General features: G+C 46.5%; 1 protein-coding gene across 1 annotated transcript in view; it reads right to left on the bottom strand.

Annotated features, from left to right (window-relative positions):
* Positions 1–23,937, bottom strand: part of ELFN2 (extracellular leucine rich repeat and fibronectin type III domain containing 2) — a 141,963-nt gene that overhangs the window by 91,103 nt on the left and 26,923 nt on the right. Inside the window, exon 2 of the mRNA XM_028745785.2 lies at positions 2,342–2,521. The gene's annotated coding sequence lies outside the window, so the exon portion shown is untranslated. The remainder of the gene's footprint in view (positions 1–2,341; positions 2,522–23,937) is intronic.

Here is a 23,937-nt window from a genome sequence, read left to right as displayed (position 1 = left end):
TGATACTGTTCCAAGATCAGCGTTTCCAGGTACTTACCACCCGCTGAGAGAACGCACCTCAGGAAGCAGGATAAAGGTTCTGTTATCAGAAGGGTCCTCTTGCGAAGAGAGTTAAGAATCGAGAGGATCTGTGCAGAGCCCTACTGCTAAAACCCAGATGCAGCCTCCAACTATCAAGAATGCCTTTATTTGTCAATTATAAAGTCCCGCAGGCCTCCTCTGAGCATTAGTCACAGTGATTTGCCCAGGAAGAAAAAAAATATTGCAAGCAATTACTACAACTGAACATACTAAATGGGCAATTCTTCAGGACACTGGTGAATTTTTCATTGAAGTCCAGCTACTTAAGAGTGTGGGCTGGGACTTTCAGACAATGGCAGATTGCAAGTTGCAGCAAAGCTGTCTTCAGTAGCTTAGCAGTGTTTCCCAACCTTGGGCCTCCAGCTGTTTTTGAACTACAATTCCCATCATCCCTGACCACTGGTCTTGCTAGCTAGGGATGATGGGAGTTGTAGTCCAAAAACAGCTGGAGGCCCAAGGTTGGGAAACACTGGCTTAGAGAACAATTTGCACTGTGAACAAGCAATAGAGAGGACAGAGGAATCTCCTCTTATGTGGAGGAAATGTTCTTTTACGTATAGAGTCATTTCAAAAAGGAAACTGTGGTCAGGTATTCTCCCGAGTCTAAATCATGCATAGCTTGGATGGGTGCCCACACCATATTGAGAGCACCTGAGCCAGATCTGAGCTTAGTGGGCTTCAGGAACTCAGCTAGCAAGGCTAATTTGGAGTGGGGGGAGGTAGGGAAGGGGCTCTGCTTTGTAGTGGTTTCAATTTCTCAATTTGTCAGCGTGGGCTAGATAGACCAATGGTTTGACTCAATATAAGGCAGCTTCACATGCTCATATGACTACTTCACTATGCATCCAAATGCCCAATTCTTTCAAAGCGTGAGAGATCTTACCATGTTACCACCCTTAATAAAAACCTTTTAAGGTTTAAAATGCACACACCCTGAAAAATCAGTTGTTGGGATCACCATGTGCTAGCATTCTGCACAGACATCTTTATCTATAGCCCATGGATTACATCGTCCCAAGAACTCCATGTTCCCTCTGGGAGAGGTATACTTTTAGAGGAACTAGCAAACACCCAAAATTCATAGGAAACAAGCTGGACACTCTCTTATGCCAGGTCAGACTATTTGTCCATCTAGCCCAGAATTATATACTCACATTGGCATTGGCTCCCCAGGATCTCAAACAGGGACACCTCCAACCCAACTACTTAGAGGTAGCCAGGGATTGAACTTGGACCTTCAGCATGCAAAACCCAGGTTGTGCCACTGAGCCAGGACTCACATAAGGTGGTAGTTTCTGACTTCCCTACATAGTGAAATGGCCAGTGGACAGTATCTCCTCCCAACGTGGCAGCGAAATACTCCATTATGGAAAAAGCACTGCTATGGCAGAAATTCTCCAAGCATCCCTTGTCTCCAAGCATGTCCCAACAAATCCCAACCCCATATTAACCTGAGAGCTAAAGCACGTCCTGATGCTTAGATCTGACTACAGCAACTTGCACCCTCTGGGCCTAGCAGCTGCAAGATGGCCAGTGCTTCTCTTTGTTATCACCTCCCCTGCTAAGCTGCGCATTGGGAGAACACGAGCGAGACCTGCACGCACAGATGCTCAACCCAACTTAGGTTCATGCTGGAATGATGGGAACCGAAGGAAGAGCACTCTCCAGCATCAGATGATCCCAAGCACGTGTTCAAGCTTATGATCAAAAGGGGGGAGGGCAATAGCACCTGCAGATGCCTTGATGGGACAAGCACTTCCTGCAATGTCAAGGCCCTTTAAGCAAGTGTTGCATGAAAGGTACGTTCTACAGCCGGCTGCACCCCTCAGAATGCAAGCAGCTCAGCTCTGAGCTTGCATGCCGTCACTTTGCCTGTCAGACATAAACAATGCTGCTCCTCTTACAAAGAAAGAAGGGGAAAGAGGTGTGTGTGTGTGTGTGTGTGTGTGTGTGTGTGTGCACTGCAGGGGTGAGGAGTGGAGAAATGGAGAGAAGGCAAGAAAGAGGCATGTTTTTTGGGGGGTGGAGGAAGAAGAAAAGCTCTGGATCACAGGCAGCTAGCGTTGCATCAGGTTCCCTCCCACATCCCGATTTCCAAGCGGCAAGCTCCACGCTGGGCGGCTGGGGGAGGCTGGGAAGCAGTTCCTCAACTAGGCAATTGTTATCGAGCAAAGCACAGGTTGAGCAAGACCTCCCTCCAGCGCACCTCTGCGCGGAGGAGGAGAAGGGAGAATGGGACCGGATGAGAAGGTTCTCTTACCTCAAGATGCTGTGCTTTGAAAGCCAAATTGCAAAGAAGCCGGGTCAGGTAAATCCGTGTTCCCTCTGAGCTTTGGAAGAAAAGGATATTTAATCACATTTAGGAACGGTCCGTGACTCGTCGATCTGGCGCTTTGATGGATCGGAGCTTCAACGGATTCATTGCTAAGCTCTTCGTCTTCTGCAAGGAGAGGAGGAAAGCGGTGGGGGGGGGGGAGGTGGAGAGAGAGAGAGAGAAAAAAGCCTGAGAGTTGGAGGGAATATTCACTTCTTTCTTAGGTTTCCAATGGCAACAGGATATGCCACAAATGAATAGTGAGTGTGTTTGAGTGCATGTATGTGAGAGAACGAGAGAGAGCAGCACACAGCTGCTTAGTCCACGGGCAGTGCAGGATGCAACCTAGCGGGGCATGTCAGCGATCATGGAAAGAGACAAGTGAATGTACACAGGAAAGGAGCAGATGGACCGAGGGAAGCAGCAAGCCAAGTAGAGTGAAGCAGAGTCCTGTCCCACAACTCAACACCTGACCGAGGGCGCAATGCTCAAGGCATGCACATTTTGTGGGGTTTGCCTTGGAACAGTTACTCTCCGCCCCCGCATTAAGCATTCCCACCCTTCAAGGCACTCTTGCTCAGCTTTGGTGAATTTTTCCCCAACCACTTCTCAGGCTGCGGAAGCAAGCACTTAAAATCTGAGGGGTTTAGTTTCACATCAGTTACCTAGTCCATGGGCAAAGCAAATCTCAAGGAGCACATACAGCCAAGGAGTGTGGGTGGTCACTGGTGTAACTGACGCTTTTTGCAGTACTGCAGGGTCAATCCCATGCTACGTTGTCCTTGTTGAACATGTGCAGTGTACTTTGAACCTGCCACAGGAGGCCAGTGGTTCTTGATGACAAGACAGAAGTCCTCCTAGGACTCTTTCTAACGTCACCTTTAGCAACGCGAAACAGCAACTCCTTCACATGCCACTTGGTAATATCAGAAGTCCACAGTCAAGCGCTATAGCCTCCATCCCGCTGCTCCTTCCCATGCCACCCCCATCCCTCCCAGGAACAGTGTGTGTGTGTGTGTGTGTGTGTGTGTGTGTGTGAAAGTGATGTAGCTTGAATGCCTCTCACATGACCGACACAGGTGCCCCATGCTACTGAGTGGCAAAGGGAAAAGAAATTCTGCATTGGCTCCCATAATCCTAAAAGGGGTGAGAGAAACAGCCCTTAAAACTAAGCTTCAAACTGCATTGTGGTGAATGCGCAACTCTTGATATGCCAAACATTACATGTGCAAAAATTATTTGTATTCTGGCAGGGGAAAGCAGATCAAGGGGTGAGTGCAGGGCCCTCTCGTGCAACACACATGTATGTGCGTACAGTAGGCAACACACAGTATTAGAAACTCAGATATATAATTTAATCGCCAAGCAGCACTTTAAACCTAGGTTACGGTGGTCACAACGGAATGCCTAGGTGCCATTTTTTCCCAGTGAGGTTTTTTGTTGTTATTATTATTGATTTCATTTCTATACCAGTTTATATTTTTTTAAAAAAAAACTCGAAGAAGTTAACACCATATTAAAACACCAAATAAAACAATCCAGAATGAAATAAATTCAAGCTTCAAGAAAAGTATTTCAGATCCTTTTCTAAGCGACATTTTGCTTTTCCCATATTTATTTACCTACTTGATTTATATAGCTGCCCCATTAACAGAAGGACTCTAGGAAGCCAAGGTGGTGTAGTGGTTAGAGTGTCAGACTAGGACCTGGGAAACCAGGGTTCAAATCCCCACTCTGTCATGAAGCTCGCTGGGTGACGTTGGGCCAGGCACAGCCTCTTATCATACCTCACAGGGTTATTGTAGGAATTAACTGAGCCATGTACCTCTTGAAGAAAAAAGTGTGATACAAATGCAATAAATAAGCTCTTCTGCTCACCTGCTTAAGAAATGGGAGAGGTCAGCCAGATGGAGACATCCATCACCAACGTGGCATCCAAGAGATCTCCACGTGGTCGCAATTAGACCCGTGCCATTTGCAAGAGGCGCTGGGGGAATTCCAGCCCCCCTGGCAACACGCACAGCACACCCCACAGAAACACATCCACCACACAGACATGAAGTTCAAACAGCAACTTCCTTCCAGCAACGCATCCTCTGATGTACTTTGTGAGCAGATACCCACGCACGGAGGCTGACCAAAACTGCTGCCACCTGATGGGGCTCATTACAATGGCTGTAACATCTGAGAGTTGCTTTCAGTTTAATCATGTCTCAACCACATGGAATGGGGCTTTCCAACATTGTTGCCGACATCAAGGAGTGCTGTCACACAGAACCCCTTGCCAGCAGCCTCCTTGTGGATCCCCATTGCCTTGGAATTGACCCTCACTCGTACAAAATGTGTGCCTTGCAGTGACCATGGAGTGTTTTAAATGCATTCACCACAGAGCATCTCAACCAGCTGGAGTTTGGATGGAGAACGCAGTTTCACTGATGCGCCTAAGCCGTGGGACAGCCTCTGAGACGGTGAAGCCATTTAAAGAGGTAGAAATGGAATGCTACAAGGATTTGTTTTCGAGGTCACCCATGCTGCAGAATTGTACCTTCACTCACCTCCTCCATTCTGCCCGCTTCCCTTTGCAGGATACTTTCCCTGCCAGCCTCCCGTGACATTTCTAGTTAATATTACTATGCTGTAGAACAAGGGCGAGCACCTTGCAGCTCTAGGGACACATGCACAGCTCTCAGCCTAATTTCCTGCAGCCCTTGGCCTAATTTCAAAACTGATCTCTGCAATCGGTTCAGAACCTCTGATGGTAGGGATTTCTCCCTTCCTGGCAGCCAATGGGCAGGGAGGAAGAAGATGACAGGCAGAGATAATGGGGTAGCAGAGAGAAGTTTTTTTTTAAGGCCCCACCCACTTTTGGCTCTGGCCCTATCAATTGCCAGCATGCAGCCCTGCACCCACAACAGATTACCCTTAAGGGAAATCAGCTTTCAATGGAAAGATTGCCCACCCCTGAAGCATGGACGACTTCATACATGGATGTTCAGACGAAGCAGCAAGCAATGGCATGTATATGGCCACTTCCACACCTTACATTATAAGCACATTTAAATCACATGGCTCCCACCCAGAAGAATTCTGGAAACTGTGGTTTCCCCCTCACAAAGCTGCAAATCCCGGCACCCTTAACAAACTACAATTCCCAGGAGTCTTTGGGGGAAGCAGTGTGCTTTAAATGGATGCTATGGGTATGACCACAGTCATCTCAAGTCCACTGCCACAGATGGGACTTTTGTATCATCTCAATGTCCCCTTAGTCTCTCGCATGGTTTTCAGGTGGCAAAAGTTCACAGTTCACTCTGGCTGCGGACACACCATAGCTTTAAAGAACATCACTAGCACCCCATGTGCTTTAGAGGCATGCTGTGTGGATAGCCATGTTCAGCTGCCAGGATTCAAGTGCCTGAGTAGTGTTGAACAGACACATGTGAATGATACCTGTGTGTGTCTGTGTAAATGTACAGAGTGGTTGGCAAAATGCATCCCCATAACATACCGTATTTTTTGCTCTATAAGACTCACTTTTTCCCTCCTAAAAAGTAAGGGGAAATGTGTGTGCGTCTTATGGAGCGAATGCAAGCTGTGCAGCTATCCCAGAAGCCAGAACAGCAAGAGGGATCGCTGCTTTCACTGCGCAGCGATCCCTCTTGCTGTTCTGGCTTCTGAGATTCAGAATATTTTTTTCCTTGTTTTCCTCCTCCAAAAACTAGCTGCGTCTTGTGGTCTGGTGCGTCTTATAGAGCGAAAAATACGGTAATAAAACAACATACACTAGAACACATTGCACATTTTATATTAAGGGTCCATCCCTAGACATATATACTGCTAACATCTTTTTATATATACAGTGCAAAAACTAAATGTTCCTCTCTCTCTCTCTCTCTCTCACACACACACACACACACACACACAGAGAGAGAGAGAGAGAGAGAGAGAGAGATTTCCCTTGTTATCTTCTCACATCACCATCACAAACTTCATATGAATATCCTAAGAAACATGTAGGGCTTTTTTATTTCAAAAAAAATGTTTAGGGGTGCTCTCATTTTCCTACTCATATTGAAATACTGCCCCTCAATGAGGCCAAACTTAGATTCACAAAATGTTTAGGGGTATACCCACCCCTGCATCCCCCCAGAAAAAACCACTAGAAAAATGTATCACAATCCTGACATTAACCTTGCCATGTTTTCATGCAATGATAGATTTACACTGGTTACATTTCGTGCTAAAATACTAACCCCACAGATGGAAACACTTTTATAGGCATATTTGTACAAACTGATGTGCATATCACACAAGCAGACCACCTACAGAAGCAGTCATTATGATGTGCCTGTCAAGTAAGGTGCAGTGGTGAGACTGGAGAGCTCACACTAGGGAAACGCAGACACAAATATCAGCTCAGCCCCATGCAGTGGACATCACTACTATGGGCAACTCAGTAACTCTCCAGCCAACCTACCCTGCAGGCCTGTGAGTTTTAAATGCATGTGAATTTAAAAATATTGATCTGAACTCCTCAAGAGGAAGAGAGTGATGCAAATGTAATAAATAAAATAAGCCAAAAGCATGTGCAAAAACACACACACAAAAACCCAGAAACTAAGGGGATCTCAATCACACAGCCAGTCCCTGCAGAAAGCAGGGCTGAGCTCACCACTCATCACCAGGGAGGCAGTGGGTTCAGCTCTGCTGGAATGGCAGCATGAGTTCTGCATGGCAAAGCCTTCTGCACTGTGGTTTCAAGCCCCCGACAACAAGCTATCTGTTAGGTGCTTGGAAAGTGGCACACAGAGGACTTTGACCTATCCATCATCTGTTGACACAATGACATTGAGTGCTTGATAATGGGTTGTCCCACTCACCTATCAACGTTGACCCACAGGGGTTGGGACCCATCAGGCAAAATAGGTTCCCCACATCTTAAATGGCATCAACACTGTGACAAAATTCAGTACAACACAGGTGCAAGCCAGTCAGCCACAGCCAACTAGGCCCTTATGTCTAGATACATACCAGAAAATATAGGGAAAAACCACAGACAAAAAAATGCACAAACACCCACAGAGGCGATTTTGTCCCATGCTGAATTATGGCTGCCTTCAAATTGTTTGGAAAGGGCTGTACTTTTCCATAGTTTATATACCCAGAGATAAAATTCTGACAACTCTTTGCATTTTCCACTCGATACAGTGCTGAACTGAATAGACAACAGGCCAGTTCTCCCCCCTGCCCATCATTTCCTGCCCCCCAGTGCGGCCACAGTAGTTCAGGATCTACATGGCCAGAGAAGAAGTATCATCCACAGGCACAAATCCTGCCCACTCTCCTCTTGTCCTCCTTGCCTTTGGCAATGGGTATGCATAATCTGCATGCAAAGAAGAGCTGGAGGTCTCAGCAGCCCAGAGTGCTGTGAAATTGGCTGATAGCAGCATCGGGGGGAACAACATGACTGCAAATCCTAAACACGGCATAAACTCCAATGGCAGGCAGGTAGGTGGAAGGGAGAAGAAGAGCCAGGTGTTCCCAGGTCAAAGGAGGGATGGGAAGGGAGGGGGGCTGGTGGCAGAGGGCGACTGAGGGACACAGGCAAAATGAGATGGGTGCCAGAGGTAACATTAGGTACGGCTTCCTTCACAGCATATTATGGACAGCGGATCCCAGGTCACTGCAGTGGGTAAGTAGGTCATATTTGCATGTGCGTGTGTGTAAAACAGAGCAACTGAAAATGCACACACACAAACGACATCCATTTACATTTCTTGAGGGGTTTGCATGAGGCCAAAGGCACATGCTGTCTACTAAGCCTTCTTCAGTTCCTAAGATTAAGCCACTGAAACACCCTCTGCGTGGGCTACCTTTAAAAACAGTTCAGAAATTTCAACAGATCAAAACACTCTTTTGTCTGGTGCCTATTGAATGGAGTACATAATACAGTCTTCCATCAGCTTCATCTGGTGGCCCAGCTGCACCCTGCACAGGGACAGTCCAACTTCTGTTGTGTGTGTGCGCTCTGGTAGCCTCTAGGTTAGATCACTGCAACATGTTATATGTTAGGGCTGCCTCTGAAGATGGTTCGGAAACTTCAGCTGGCGCAGAATTTGGTGGCCAAAACCATTTGAGCATATTGCACTGATCCTAGCCCAACTACAGTGACTGCCAATTAGTTTCTGGGTCCAATTCAAAGTGCTCATTTTGACTTTTAAAACCTTAAATGGCCCAGGACTGCAATACCTCAAGGACCGCCTCTCCACAAATAAACCGTACTGGACTCTGAATTCATCATCTGGGGCTCTTCGCCATGTGCCTCCTGTATGAGAAGTCTGGAGGGTGGCAACACGAGAACCGGCCTTTTCTGCAGTGGCTCCCCACTTGTGGAATGCTCTCCCCAGGGAGGCTTGCCTGGTGCCTTCATCATACACCTTTAGGCACCAGGCAAAAATGCTCTTCAACCAGACCTTTCGCTGATTGGCATCCAATGCCGCCATTATTATTATTATTATTATTATTATTATTATTATTATTATTATTATTATCATTATTATCATTATCATCATCATCATCATCAGGGGGTATTGGTTTGTTCTTGTTCTTATTTTTATTATGTATTTTGTGTTTTTTATATTGGAATTTTATGTTGTGATCTACGGATGAAGGGTGGTATACAAATTTAATAAATAAATTCAATATTAACTCCACAGGCTGCCTATTTGTCTCGATTTAAAGAATTGGTTTGGACCTTTAAAACACAAAGTCAATGCTTCCCAAAGTGGTCAGTACTGCCCCTTGGGAGGGCAGTGGGATTAACTAAGGGGGGGTGCTAAGAGTTCTCAGCCCAGTATACCTGAAGGAGCATCTCCATCCCCATCATTAAGCCCAGAAACTGAGGTCTAGCACCAAGGGCCTTCTCGCAGTTTCATCACTGTGGGGTTACAAGGAACCAGGCAGAGGGCCTTCTCGGTAGTGGCGCCTGCCCTGTGGAATGCCCTCCCATCAGATGTCAAGGAAATAAACAACTATCTGACTTTTAGAAGACATCAGATATCAAGGAAACAACTACCAGTATCTGATTTTTATCTGAAGGCAGCCCTTTTTAGGGAAGTTTACCCAGATGGGCAGGGTATAAAAAATAAATTGTTATTAATTATTATTATTATTATTATTATTATTATTATTATTATTATTAGTGGGTAGCAAGGGGACACTTGAGGTGTAAATGTCTATCAGCTGGTATCACTGGATCAAGTTCATTAATTTTGTTGAATTGATGAAACTCAATAGTTTGAAATGGATTTTGAATAAATGTGCAATTACTGTTTTGAATTTGATTGTGTTATCTTCTTGCTTAGTGGGTCATGCAAACCACTGTTCTGAATAATGCTCTTTATAGGGGTGGGGGGCACTGGAGATGAGTTTATGGAACCAAGGGGGGGGTGGTACGGAAAAAAAGTTTGGGAATCACTGCACTAAATGGCCTAGGGTCCTGGATACCTTTGGGATCATCTCCCCCCCCCCCCCGGCCCCCGTCTAAAAATCAGATTTGGAGGCCTCGCCAGGCTCCATCACTGGTCCTTTTGCCTCTAAACTGTAAACTTTCCTCTTCTGGCAGGCTTTTAATGTTCAAAGATTTAGAGGGCCTACTTTTGGTACAATTTTTTTAGATTGCTGCCTTTTAGTTTATTTGTGGCAGTGTTTCCAGTGTGTACTTTGGCGCTTGGTACATATTTTTCTCATTTTGTACATCTTGTGCTGTGAAGCTGCTCTAAGCACCCTATGGCAGAAGAGGAGTTTGCGCTTCTTGCTTATTTACTTACTACAACGGTAATGTCAAACCATTCTTAAAACTCAAATACCCTGAGGCTGTGCATTAGAAACACAAGGATGTTTTGTACAAAACAGGGTGCTATTTTTGTACTACTAACCTTATTTACAGGCTTTCAGGGGTCTAACTGGCCACGCTGTGTCCAGTTGCAGGCCACTCTCCCTGGAAAGCACTAAGGAGCGAGGAAAGAAGCACTCTTGTGTATTTCCTGAAGCACCCATCTCTCCACACCTGGGAGCCCTTATTGGACTGCTGCTTCCTGATACATGCATAAAGATGTCTAAAGACCCACATCTATCGCCTGTTTGCTTTGCACTTTATAAGCTGACTTTACCAGTGTCCCCACAGCAAACACAACTGCCCCATTGTGTGTCAAGAGGTATTTGTTTCTATGCATATATAAAAAAGGACTATTTGCCATCCATAACATATGGAACTCGGACTAGACCTACTGAAATTAATGGCCACGAGTAACTTAATGCTATTTAATTTCAATGTGTCTCCTCTGAGTAGAACTTAACTGGATAGTGCATGGGCCTTGATTTGCACTTTCAAAATACAAGTTTCTAGCCATCATGGGCCTGGGCATGCATTTGGAAACTAGCAGGCAACAGGCACTATCACTGGCCATTGTGAAAGCTGTGAAAACATACACAAGGATCCCAATCTCACCTATGGGAAGGAAAATCATCTCATTACATACCCAATAAGAGTGAAGAACTTTCCAGTTGCAATTTATTAACTGCTAGCACAGGCACAGGCAAACTCAGCCCTCCAGATGTTTGGGGACTACAATTCCCATCATCCCTAGCTAACAGGATCAGTGGTCAGGGATGATGGGAATTGTAGTCCCAAAACATCTGGAGGGCCGAGTTTGCCTATGCCTGTGCAAGAAGCTCCATTCTTCAAGGGAAGGAACATATGAACCCTAGATGCCTACATTTCCCTCCCCTATAATATCAATCCTATGCACCAGAGATAAGAAACCTGTGGCCTTCCAGATGTTGTTGGACTACAACTCCCATCATCCCTGAACACAGGCCATGCTGTCTGGGGCTGATGGGAGTTGGAGTCCAACAGCATCCAGGGGGTAGTATAGATTACCTATCCCTGCTTATACATGCTTATCTGGGAGTAATGCCCATTGAACTCATTATGACTTACTTTTGCATAGAAATGTATAAGACAGAACTGTCAGTCATGCTCTTGTCCTCAAATAACCCTAATTGTTCCCCCTCCATCCCCACACTTTAATTCTCTCACCATACAACTCGGTACCTCTAGGTTGTACCTGAATTCTCACATCAGAGTCAGGGTAATTAATGTAAACTGAACAGATTTATCCAAAATAAAGACAACAAATGTTAGTATTTATCTCAACATCTGTGCAGAATTTAATTTTAGCACAGAACTTGATATTATGCAGAAAGTGGGTTTGGATGGTGGGTCAAAACAAAAAACGAAAACAGGGCATCATGTCCTATAAAGGGAAAGGACACCTGAATTGTTAAGTCCAGTCAAAGGCGACTATGGGGTTTTGGTGCTCATCTCGCTTTCAGGCCAAGGGTGCCGGCACTTTGTCCACAGACAGTTTTCCGGGTCATGTGGCCAGCATGACTAAACCACTTCTGGCACAACGGGAAGGAAGCCAGAGCACACGGAAACACCATTTACCTTCCCGCTGCAGCGGTACCTATTTATCTACTTGCACTGGCATGCTTTCGAACTGCTAGGTTGGCAGGAGCTGGGACAGAGCAATGGGAGCTCACCCAGTCACGGGGATTTGAGCCACCGACCTTCCGATTGGCAGCCCAAGAGGCTCAGTGGTTTAGACCACAGTGCCACCCGCGTCCCTATCCTGTCCTACATACTAATTGTGAAGTCCGCTCACCTTCCTCAGTCGGCAGTGCTGCAGCCAGGCATCGGACCATGCAAATGATTCAGCGAATGGCAGGCCAGATTGCCTGGCTGCTGGCTATTGGCCAATGCCAGCAGCCCTGGGACAGACACTAACCGTGAACTAATTATTTGAAGTATGGATTCTAACATAGCCAAACCAGCACCATCCATGCACAAGAGACAAGCATTGGCAGGCTTAGGGGACCCCAATATTTGCTAAAGTACTAAAAAAACTGGGGTGAAGGAAGGACTCCAAAAACAGCCCAATGAGAACTAAGAATGCTCAGTGGACACAGAACACTGATGTCAAAGAGTGAACCGGCACTAAATCACATCGTTCAAAGTTGGAGTTAACTCTTTACTAGCAAAAACACAACCTTCACAGACTTGGCTGAGTGTCAGGCCTCCTGAGCACAGCAGCTCATCCACAGTAGGTCTTGTCCCATTAATCAGTTGCTGAGACTGAAATTCCCCACCTCCCACAGCCATCTAAGTCTTCTCCTTTCCAGGGCTTTCCCCCCCAAGCAATCAGAGACTGTACCTGCTTGCAGTCTGCCACTGCCCTGCCCATTTCAGCCCTCTTCTGGTTCTGGGAGAAAGTGAGGGAGCTTTTAACAGCAGGAGGGGGAGACACTCATGACTTCACCAGCCTGACTCACCTCTGCCTCTTGGCCTCCCTCCTCCCACTTGCCCGCTCCAGCTTCTGCCTCTGATTCTGTACTTCTCTCTGGCACTGACCCTCTCAACTCACTAAGCCCTGTTACCTCTTCAGCTTCTGACACCTCCTCATCCCAGTCTCCTCGCTCTTCTCCCTTTGACCATGCATTGCTGTCCCACCACCACACCCCAAGATCTGAGCTTTCTTCCCTTGCTTATTCCCCTAGCCGGTGAACCCCACCCTTCCTCTGCCTCCAACCAGTCCATGGCAGTTGACCACCATTGAAGGGGAACAGGAACAGAGGGGAGCACCCTGAAAAGGGACGCCGATGTCTGGAACCCTGAAAAGCAGCCCTCCACACTACAACATTTAGTTGCAGACCCAAACTGTCCAATCCTCGCAGCAAAATGCACTTCCCACATTCCTTACTGGAATCATCCTCCAACCCTTTCCTGCTCCCTACACATCACACACATGTTGCTTGGTTCATATGTTATCCACTGGATAACTGCAACGTGGTATATTCACAAATCTCATCCCACAGTCATCTCAAGCACAACGCTTTCTAACACAGCAAGTTCACACATACAGTGGCTTGCCGTTATGGCTGCAGCCATCAAATGTAAGGGAATCAAGTGGTGTTTGTGTCTGAAGCTGCCCCCCAAACACCCTCACGTTCTTACACTCCCACAAACCTGCACATCTACTTCTTCCCAAATCATCTTACACTTAAAAAATACACCCACCACATTACAGCATGCCCATGTAAGGCTGTTCTATCAGTAAGTTTCATTCAAAAAGCAACATCGCTCACCCACTCCTACACACACTGCCATATCCATTTCATAAACTTGGAGAAAACAGCTAAAGAAATCATCAAAATTTCCAGCTGCGGCAACTTCAAAATTGACTCCCTTTCCCTTTAATTAAGCTCTCTCGACTCTCCCCAGTGCACCACATTAACTTCAAGAGGCATTTCATGGTGTAGTTTTAGATGAAAATTAGGTCTGCAAACGAATAGCCTCTTCTCAGTCCGAGACCTGGCTTCACCCACGTAGCTCCCCTTCCTCACATTCGCCAGTAACATCTTTTTTGCATTACACTTGTTAAATAATTCAGTCTGGAAGGGGGAAATGAAAAGGAGAGCAGCAGAGTCCTGGAAGAGTACCCAGCCATGGCACCAACCAGAACGCGGCTGACACATGCTGCCAACTTGGGCGGCTGTCACTGAACCTTGACATCGCTGACAGCTACTCCAGTTAGAGTGTTGTCAGGAGGGCACTTTAGAAGGGCTCTGTACTTACTGTTTTCCGACAGTGCGGAATCAAAGACCTCGCTCGAGTAGAGACCACGCTGAACTTTTGAGTGCAATCTGGTGCTGGAAATAGACCTAGAAGTTGTCCCCAAGACCTCTACTCCACTCCAAGCCTGACCTCTCCATTTAGAAAACGCAACCAGGGGCATCTGCGTCTGTTGTGAGCAATACATGAGGACATCCCTTACGTTACAATTGCCTGTGTGCAATTTTGAACACAAAAAAACATAAGTACAGCCTACTGGATCAGGCCAACGGCCCATCGAGTCCAGCATCCTGTTCTCATACTGGCCAAGCAGATGCTTGTAGGAAATTTGCAAGATTAGAGCACCTCTTCCAGTTGTTTCCAGCAACAGGTATTCAAAAGTATCACTGCCTCCAACTGGTTGCCATGGCTAGCCCTTTCCTCCACAAATTTTTCTAATGCCCTTTTAAAGCCATCAAGGTTATGGCCATCACTGCCTCCTGAAGGAGTTCTTTAGAACACATTTGGGTATGTGTCGGTTACACGTTGTGTATATTATATATGCCAGAGGTGGGGAACATCAAGACAGCCCACCAGACTTCTCTAAGGGGGACAATGGCCAGACCACACCCCTTTCGGGCCCTGCTTCACACCCAGAATGTTCTTCCCTGGCTGGGGTGCGCCCTTGAATTCTGATAATACCTTTTGCTCACTTGGATAGATGATATAGAGCAGTGTGTCCTAAACTCGGGTCTCCAGCTGTTTTTGAACTACAACTCCCATCATCCCTAGCTAGGAGCACCAGTGGAGATCCAAGTTTGGGAAACACTAGTATAGAGGGAGGTGTGGGAACTAACCTACTATACCAGTTCTTGCATGTGGCCCTTGGGGAGTTGCTCAGAAAAAAGTTTCCCCACTCTGCTAAATTCGCATCCAAATATGGCATTATACATAGGCAATGCTGGTGCTAAATCTGTAGGCTTTGGGCATCAGAAGAGGGGAGCTGATATAATGCTGGTGTTTTGCATCAGAAGGCAGCTGAAGAACAACATCCATGGGTTGCGTCTGCATTCACCTTTTAGGATGAGCAGGGACTCTGTGAGAAAAATGATGCTCTAGTATACAAATTTTAGTTCAAGATTCTGAAAAGGTAAAATGATATTGTTTCCAGAGTTGTCTGGCCAAGCTGCAAAAAACTGAACCCAGAAAATACTCTTCCATCAAAGAGATCTCATAAATCTCCCTCCCCCCCCCAAAAAAAGATACATTACCTGCCCCTCTCTCTCTTTTTCAGAATCCTCAGTCAGGTCACTAATTTGGCCAAAGCTAAAACCCAAGCAATTTACAGCCTTTGACTAAAGGTCGAAAGAGCCACAGATGCCACGGCACCCAATTCAAAAAAGAATTTCCTGAACCACAAGGATTTGAACAGCATACAAATTAATCCTTGAGTATGAACTTCCACTAAGGTCTTCCAAGATTCCACTCAAATCCCATAATCCTGAGTCCACTACCCTGATCCTCCATGGGTTTATCTTGAATTCAGTCCCAAAACTTTGCTAGGCTGTTCTGACAATACATCTTCCTCCAGCTCTTGCAAGAACTTCCTGGCCTGTGGTTGGCCCTGGAACCCAGTTACACATGGCACCTTATGTAGAATTTCCTTAAGCCTTGATAGCCAATCCAACTTCGTTGCTAGTCCACTGATTTTGAGGCACCCGTGTGATGTCAGATGAGCCTGAAGTATCCTTTAGAGCAGTGTTTCCCAACTACTGTTCCGCGGCACACTAGTGTGCCGCGAGATGTTGCCTGGTGTGCCGTGGGGAAAATTCGAAAGATTTTTTTTTTTTTTTTGTAAAAGTCAAATTAGGTCCTAATCTATCCCTCGAGCGCCTCTTGTCCGTTATTGTGACGCATGAAGCGTGTTCCCGCCCACTCCCCGCCCTCCCTTGCTTCTCTCTCTCTCTGTGGCGCTCTCCGCCGCTTCCTGCTGGGCATGCGCAGCTCGCCTCGCGCTTCCATTCCAGCCCCCCTTCCCCCGACTATCCCGCCGCTCCATTCCTTTCTCTTTCTCGCGTGTCAGAGAGCGGCGGCGCGAGCGCGGCGGTTCCCTCAGGGCTGACGGAGGGCTCGAGGAGGAGGAGGCAGGACGTGAAGGCGGAGAAAGTGGCGGCGGCCACCCCCCACCTCTGGCTCGAGGCCCGCGTAGAAAGCTGAGGGGGAGAGATAGATAGAGGTGGGCAGCGGCGGCGGCGGCGACCACAACCAACCGCCACAGTAGTTGTAGCGGTGGTGACGGCGAGCAGGGACTCCCGCTCTCTCTCCGTCGTGTCTCTCTCTCTCTCCCAGGCCCGTCCGTTGAGTCTCCCGCGCGCCTCGGCTACAAGATGAGCATCGAGATCCCGCCGGGTCTGACTGAGCTGCTGCAGGGCTACATGGTGGAGGTGCTGCGGCACCGGCCGCCGGACCTGCTGGCCTTCGCCGCCGAGTACTTCGCCAAGCCACGCTCTCCTTCCTGCCTCGCTTTGCTGCCTCCTCCCCCCCACCCCCAAAGCTTGGAGGTTCCCCGGCGCCCACCCGCAGGTTTGACCCCCTTCTCACACCTGTTCGCGCTCCTTGCACGGAATGGGGCGGATGGGGAGGAACGGGGCTCGCCACTGCCTCCGCTCGCCCTCCCCCCCTCCGCCGGCGGTCCCGCGATTCTTGGCTTTTTGGCGGTTGGCACAGAAGGAAGGCAAGGGGGAGGGAAAAAAATTGAATCTTACACTTTCGTGCGTCCCTCCCGGCGTGACGCTGCGCGCTGACATCACGGGGCTGTAATGGTGGTGTGCCTCGAGATTTTTTTCATGAAACAAGTGTGCCTTTGCCCAAAAAAGGTTGGGAAACACTGCTTTAGAGGGCAGCCTTTCTCAACCTGTGGGTCCTCAGATGTTGTTGGACTACAACTCCCATCACCCCTAACTAGCAAGGCCAGAGCTCAGGGATGATGGGAGTTGTAGTCCAACAACATCTGGGGACCCACAGGTTGAGAACCACTGCTTTAGAGGCATGAGCTGCAGGTTTCGAGACTCTTTACTGGCAGCGGCTCTGCAAGGTCCCAAGCAATTCATCTTTCCCATCACCTGCTACCTGGTCCTTTTAACTGGAGATTGAAGCAGGGACCTTCTGCATGCAAATCAGATGCCCTGCCACTGGGCCACCATCCTTCCCAAGTTGTACTCTCATTTCACAAAGGTCAGTGTTGGTAGGACACAACAGGCCTGATTTGTGTCCACAGGTAACAGACTCTGGGTCCTAGATATGCCCCATGAAAGCATGTAGGGCTCCTTATAAGGTAAGTTGACGTGGAAGAGGTTTATCTTGAAAATCAGAAGCCTAAGAGATGGCTGCAATCCAATACTATAAATGACTCTGGAAGTGGCAGCAGCCAGGAAAACAGATTTGGCATTACAAAGGACTCTTGTAATGGCTCTCATTTCAACAGGGAAATCCCGGAGAAGATTAAACAATACCTGCCTTTCATAACTTGGAAGGAAATAATATACAGGTGTTTATAGATGTGTCACCGATGCAAATAAACAAGTGAAAAGATATGAAAAGTAGCTTGATTACATAATGTGTGTTAATTACATGCTAGCTGCAACATGCTTAGGGTGGCATCAAACTCACAAAGCATTTTGTTTGAGATAAAGTTTCCTCCGCCCTCCCCGAAAACACACACAAGTCAGAAGGAACAAGCCGCAAAACAGAATACAAACACCCCTCCATTTTCCTGTACAAACACTGAAAAGAGCTATTGTTCCTTGCAAGCGCAAAATATTTATTTAATATTTGTTCAGAAAGCAAGAGGCTATATTGGCTTTCCGATTAGAAAGGTTTTTAATTTTTCAGTGTTTGTGGAATGCTTGCTGCAGCTATTTGCTTTCTCCCGAGAAGCCTATAAATCTCCTCCAGGGAAGATGCACTGGGGCACATTCCAGAGCATACACAGGCCCTTTGGACCTTGCGGTCCCACAGTGACCCGAGAATGTGACCTGGAACACGTCCAACACTCTCCTACGACTGCATGCTGCAAGGAAGAATCAGCGCTGGTGGGTGAGCCGATTTCATTCTAAGGAAGCTTGGGAACAATTGCAGATCTCATTAAAAGGGGGTGCTGGATACGTTTCTGAAGAACCTTAGTGCTCTGCAGAGTTAGGGTGACCATGTGGCTGCTTCAAAGAGGAAAGTCCTCTATTTGAAGCAGTCCTCTGTTTGAAGGGCTGTCTGGTCCAAGCTTGGCTTAAGAGAAGTGAAACCATAAGAAGGGAGAGTGGCAGGGACCTTGAAGCTGCCCATCAACCATTAGCACCTGGGCAGCAGACTGAGCAGACACACAGCTCTCCTGGTCTTCCCATTATTATGAGACACACTGCATTTCTATTTAATCATTTCTAAATTTGCACCTACTGTATACATATAAATTAGCACATGCAGATTATGTTGGCATATCCATGCCCTCTTTTTTGTGTGAAGCACTTTCTCTTTGTTGGTGGCACATAAGTAGCCATCCTATCTGAAAACTATTGTTGGGGACTATTGTTCTACCAGTTTCTGCTTTAGCTGCAGACGTCTAGTCTTTAGACCTTCAAGGTTATCCACTTTTTCCGTCTCTGATTATAGGGCTGCCAACCAGCCTCAGCCACTTTGCCTTTTAACATCTGCTTGTGAGGCAGATATTAGCTGGTGATAACATTTATCTCCAAGCTGTGAAAACATCACCTGCCGATTGCTGCATATCAAGCTGCTGCTAAAAGCACAGCAGCAGGCTTGCCTGTACTTTTCTGGTCATTTGGCAACTGCAACTGCCCTTTTCAAATCCTTCATGCCGCTTCTGCACCCATTAATTTGCGGCATGGTTGCCATTTATCCCAACTATCCCTGGAAGTCTCATTCATCCTAGAGTTAAACCCTACAGAAATCCAGAGTGGAGTCCCTAAGATGGTTGGGTGGTGCCTTGTATGCCTCCTTTCAGCAACTCCTGCAGCCAAGCTGGTGCCAAATGTATTGCTCTGTTTTCCTTTGGACCACATCAGTGAGCCCAAGAAGAAGATCCTATCATCTGGGCAGCCCAGAACCTCCAGACACACTGCCCAGGTTTGTGTCCCAAGGAGATCATTTTGGTGCTTCTAACACAGTGGATTGACTTCACCCCTGGAGGTGCACTCCATTGTCTCTCAAGACAGACATGCCAACAACAATAACAGCTCTTGTCTTTATATAAAAAGGTAAAGGTAAAGGACCCCTGAACAGTTAAGTCCAGTCAATAGTGAATATGGGGTTGTGGTGCTCATCTCGCTTTCAGGCCGAGGGAGCCAGCGTTTGTCCACAGACAGCTTTCCGGGTCATGTGGCCAGAATGACTAAACCGCTTATGGCACAACAGAACACTGTGACGGAAACTAGAGTGCATGGAAACACTGTTTACCTTCCCGCCACAGTGGTACCTATTTATCTACTTGAACTGGCATGCTTTCAAACTGCTAGGTTGGCAGGAGCTGGGACAGAGCAATGGGAGCTCACTCCATTGCAGGGATTCAAACCGCTGACCTGCAAGTCCAAGAGGCTCAGTGGTTTAGACCACAGCGCCACCCATGTCCCTTTTTTGTGTTTATATAGCAGCCTGGCGTGCACACAAATCAATTAAGCAGACTTTTTCACAACACTTTTGCAGTCCTGCTAAGAAAAGTTCCACGTGTTGAATTCATCCACACCCCACTGCTGTTAAAAAGGACAGGAGCAATAATTGCCAGAACAGCTGGCCACCCTGTTTAGTTCCACTCTCGCTCCCATGCCCTTGCCTACATTCCCCCCTTGCCTACATTTGCACTTTCTGCCACAATGCTATGAGTCCAGCTTCTCCAGCTTCCACCTGCTTAGTATGTTACTTGAACCTTCCAGACTAACCACAAGCTAGTTTGGACAAATTCATGGAGGCTACAAAACAATAGCTATGTTCTACCTCCATTGCCAAAGTCAGTTTGCTTCTAAATGCTAGTTGCTGGGAATCACCAGTGGGGAGAGTGCTGTTGCATTCATGTCCTGCTTGCAGGCTTCCCATAGGCATCTGGTTGGCTTCTGTGAGAAGCATATGCTGGACTTGATGGACCGATGACCTGATCCAGCAGAGCTAATGTTCTGATGATCATTGGTTCAAGAAAAATTAATTCCATCAGTACCCAAGCATTTTATGGACATAGGACAACATGTACCGGTAAGTCATAGACATAAAATGACTAACAAGTAAAGTCCAGCCTCATGATGACCACTACTTCATCTTCACTAATAATTCTTAAAAGCCTATGGTACCCACAGAAATCCTTTAAGAATAGGTAGTGGTGCATTATTTCTGACAGTCATCCCCCCCAAAAAAAAAAAAACCAAAGAGAACCTAATAGCAAAGTAACTAAGAGCATGCAGGGGTCAGTGTCTTCCTTTGTTATGAGAATCAGTTTGAACCAAGCACTGCATTTTATCTTCTCCATGTACTAAAACATGTAATTCCTAAAGGCACAATATGCAAAAGTTTATATGCTCAACTTGTCTCTATGTATCAGGGGCAGCCCATGTTTGCTTGCCCTGGCAAAACACAGGCTGAGTCTCTACCTTTGGTGGAAGTTCTGGGAAGGCATTTCAGAAACTTTTCTTTAATAAAAACCTACCAGCTTTCCTTTCAATCCAAAATTGCTTATGGCGAATGCCGCTGAATGTGTTTGATAGCAACTATTATTTAACTACATCCATTATCTAAGTACTGTGAAATTAAAACACTCTACTAAATATTCTTAACTTTGTTAAAACGTAAGCCTCTAGAGGGCCAAAAAGCAGAGTATAAATTTGCAAATAAATTCAAGCGGCTATTGTGCTCTATTTTTCTTACACATCTACTCCAGATCCCAGTGCAGAAGAGGCTACTGTGAAGCATGGGAGTAACCAGGATACTTGTTGCGGGGGGCAGAACCTCGCTTTGCTATGTATTTTTTTATTGGGGGACAGCTGCCCCTCCCTGCCCCCACCCTTGGCTATGCCCATGCTGTGAAGTAAAAATAGAGGCAGAGAAGAGCTTTCAGTGATGTGTCAATGTGGAGAGGGGTACACAGGCCCTTTATGAGAAAGGAGGGAAGTATAGAAGATGTGGAGGCAGGGACCATTGTTGTTGTTGTTGTTGTCGTCGTCGTCCCCGCCCCCACTTGTTTAAGATGGGAAGGATGCTTTTCCCTTTCTACATGAGCAATGCAAGTGCTGGATTAGAAGCTAATAACTGTAACAGAAATTCTTGCAGCAGTGGGAGGAACAGTAGAAGGAAGCAGCAAATGGCCTCTGCAAAGAAGCATATTCAAATAAAGTCTTTCAGTTGAGAAAGAAACCTCAAATACATGGGACATAAGTGAATTACATGGATTATAAACCTCCTTCAACATCTTCACAGTCCAGAGAGGAAATAGAACAGAGCAGGGATTTGGGACTCTGTGGTCCTCCAGAGATTGTTGGGACTCCAACTCCCATCAACTCCAGTCTCCTTTCACTCTCAGCTCCTTGTTCCTCCATAAGGCTTGGTTTCCAGACCCTTGATCATCCTGGCCACCCTCCTCTGCGCACATTCCAGCTTGTCATTATCCTTCTCAAATATCAAGCAACCCCTTCTCGTAGGACTTTTGCACACTAGTAGAAAGAACACCAAGCATGCATTATTTTCTCCATATTTACTTCTCAGTTGCTCTGCAACTAGCTAGGAGGATAACCTTTTGGCTGGAGCACATCAGATCCTGGCTAGCTGGGAACCCAGTTCATCTTGAGCAAGAGTCCAGCTATTAAACAAGTATTGATCTCGATCTTCCTTTCATACTGTGTTTTAGAAAAGAAGACTGCTGTTTGGAGGTCGTGTGCCTTTATACCTCTAGCCTGATGGGAAATGCCTCATTGTTTACCAGTGAGACTGCTAAGACTCTGCAGGAAAGAGAAGATGCATCATTCCCATTGGAGACCCTTCCCCTAATATTCTACCCCTAGCTCAATCTACATATAATCCTACTACTGTGATTGCTATGGGGAATATGATCTGGGGTGGGTGTCTTTCTTTATGAAGAGCCACTGCTCTGAAGAACTGTCCAGACTGAGCTTAACTATACTGGTTTAATCTGGACGTTGCCAGGGTTGGCTGAAATCTAACCAGGTTACCATGCTTCAAGGAAGTGGTGAACTGCATGAAGACACACCTGTGCCTAATGGGCTCCCTGCGAAAGCTATGCTAAGAGGCCATTTGCAAACCAGTTCATGGAGGGGGCCTTATTGCCCTGTTTGTTTGTTCGTAATTATTATTTTTAGCTCACCCGCAGTGTTGCTCAATGGCCAATGTTAAATTTGGATGCATTTAATTAACCTATACAAATGGACGGTGGCCTTAACCGGCGCTGCCCTTGGAGAAGGGCAACTGCAGCAGAAGGACAAATCCTCTGGACGTACATCAATGCCGTCCCCCCTCCTCACACAACAGAGGGGTGACTCTTAGAAGTCGGAGGAGAGGGAGAGTTGAGCAGCCTGTGATCTCGCCAACTTGAGCACTGACGCAATACAAAGTTCTTTTTTCTTCTTCTTTCCTTAAAGAGTTTAAAGCCACTGCTTAAAGTGGCAGAACAGATTGCACGAGAGGCTCAAAATAAGGCTCCTTCTGCAGACATACAGATGTCGGCAGGTTTAGGAATCATCCTCTGACCTCAAACTCGTAATTGGATTCTACAGACTTCATTTCATCATGATTTATTCAGTTATTTTGGGAACTTTTGTTCACCGAGAACATTGCAAGGCGTACAATGATGGTTCTTGCCCCCTTCTTCCACAATTTGTACCCGGATGCCATTCCAGGGGACCTGAAATGCTGCCTCCTCCTCCTTCTGTTATCAGATCAACATTCAAAACAAGGATGGGGAATCTGTGGTCTTCTAGGTGTTCCTGAGTAAAAAGTCCCATCGCCCCAGCCAACCATGGTCTGTGGTCAGACATGAAGGGAGAAACATCTGGAGGGCAACAGGTTCCTCTCAGTTCAAAGGGCAGCGCATACTCTTGAGCTATGGGGTCTAAAATCAGGACTGCCCCTTGTTTTATTTTTATGAAGCTGTGACATTCTGGAGTCCATTTATGAGGCTCTACCTAGGTTCACAGGACAGGCAGGAAACTGCAGAAGAGAGGAGGTATAAAACACATATACTATCCAACCAACCAACCAACCAACCAACTTACGTATTACAAAGTATGAAAGGAAGGAAGACCTTGGCCTATTTTACCATTTGGCCCTTGCTCAAAATCAAAGGTAGCCAACATGCTGCTCTCTGGATTTTTTGGAGCATGGCCTTTGCTGAGGGAGTTTTAGTTCACATCATTTAGCTGCCCCTTCTCAAGATGAACAGGATTCCCAGTATCTGACTTGTTCTAGCCAGAATATTTCTTACTGGCTAGTTGCAAAGCTAGCGGGGAGGAATATGTGTTCAGTATTTTTGCTATTAGCCTGTACTATAGGAGTGTGTGCTGGCAACATTTGTTAGAGTCTATGCATGTACATCAAATGTATTGCACATTGTTGTATATGGGAATTAGGATTGTGTTCTCTCCTTCCTCTTCTCATACACTCAATTAGTTACTTCCTCTTTCATGCAGATTATACATTTGCTATTTTATCTGAACCATCAAACTATAGTTTGTGCTTCACCCCCAAAGTAGGATTGTGAACGACTTTCAGTCTTTGTTTGGAAAGCAGCTATAACCATAGTTGGATGGTTCTGATGCAATACTAAACTATGGTTTGTTCTAAAGCCAAAGTAACTAATTGAAATGTAGTA

This window comes from Podarcis muralis, chromosome 10 (assembly GCF_964188315.1).
Source record: "Podarcis muralis chromosome 10, rPodMur119.hap1.1, whole genome shotgun sequence".
NCBI classification, from domain to species: Eukaryota; Metazoa; Chordata; class Lepidosauria; order Squamata; family Lacertidae; genus Podarcis; species Podarcis muralis.
Note: the sequence above shows the minus strand (reverse complement) of the source record. Positions and strands in the feature narration are given on the sequence as shown.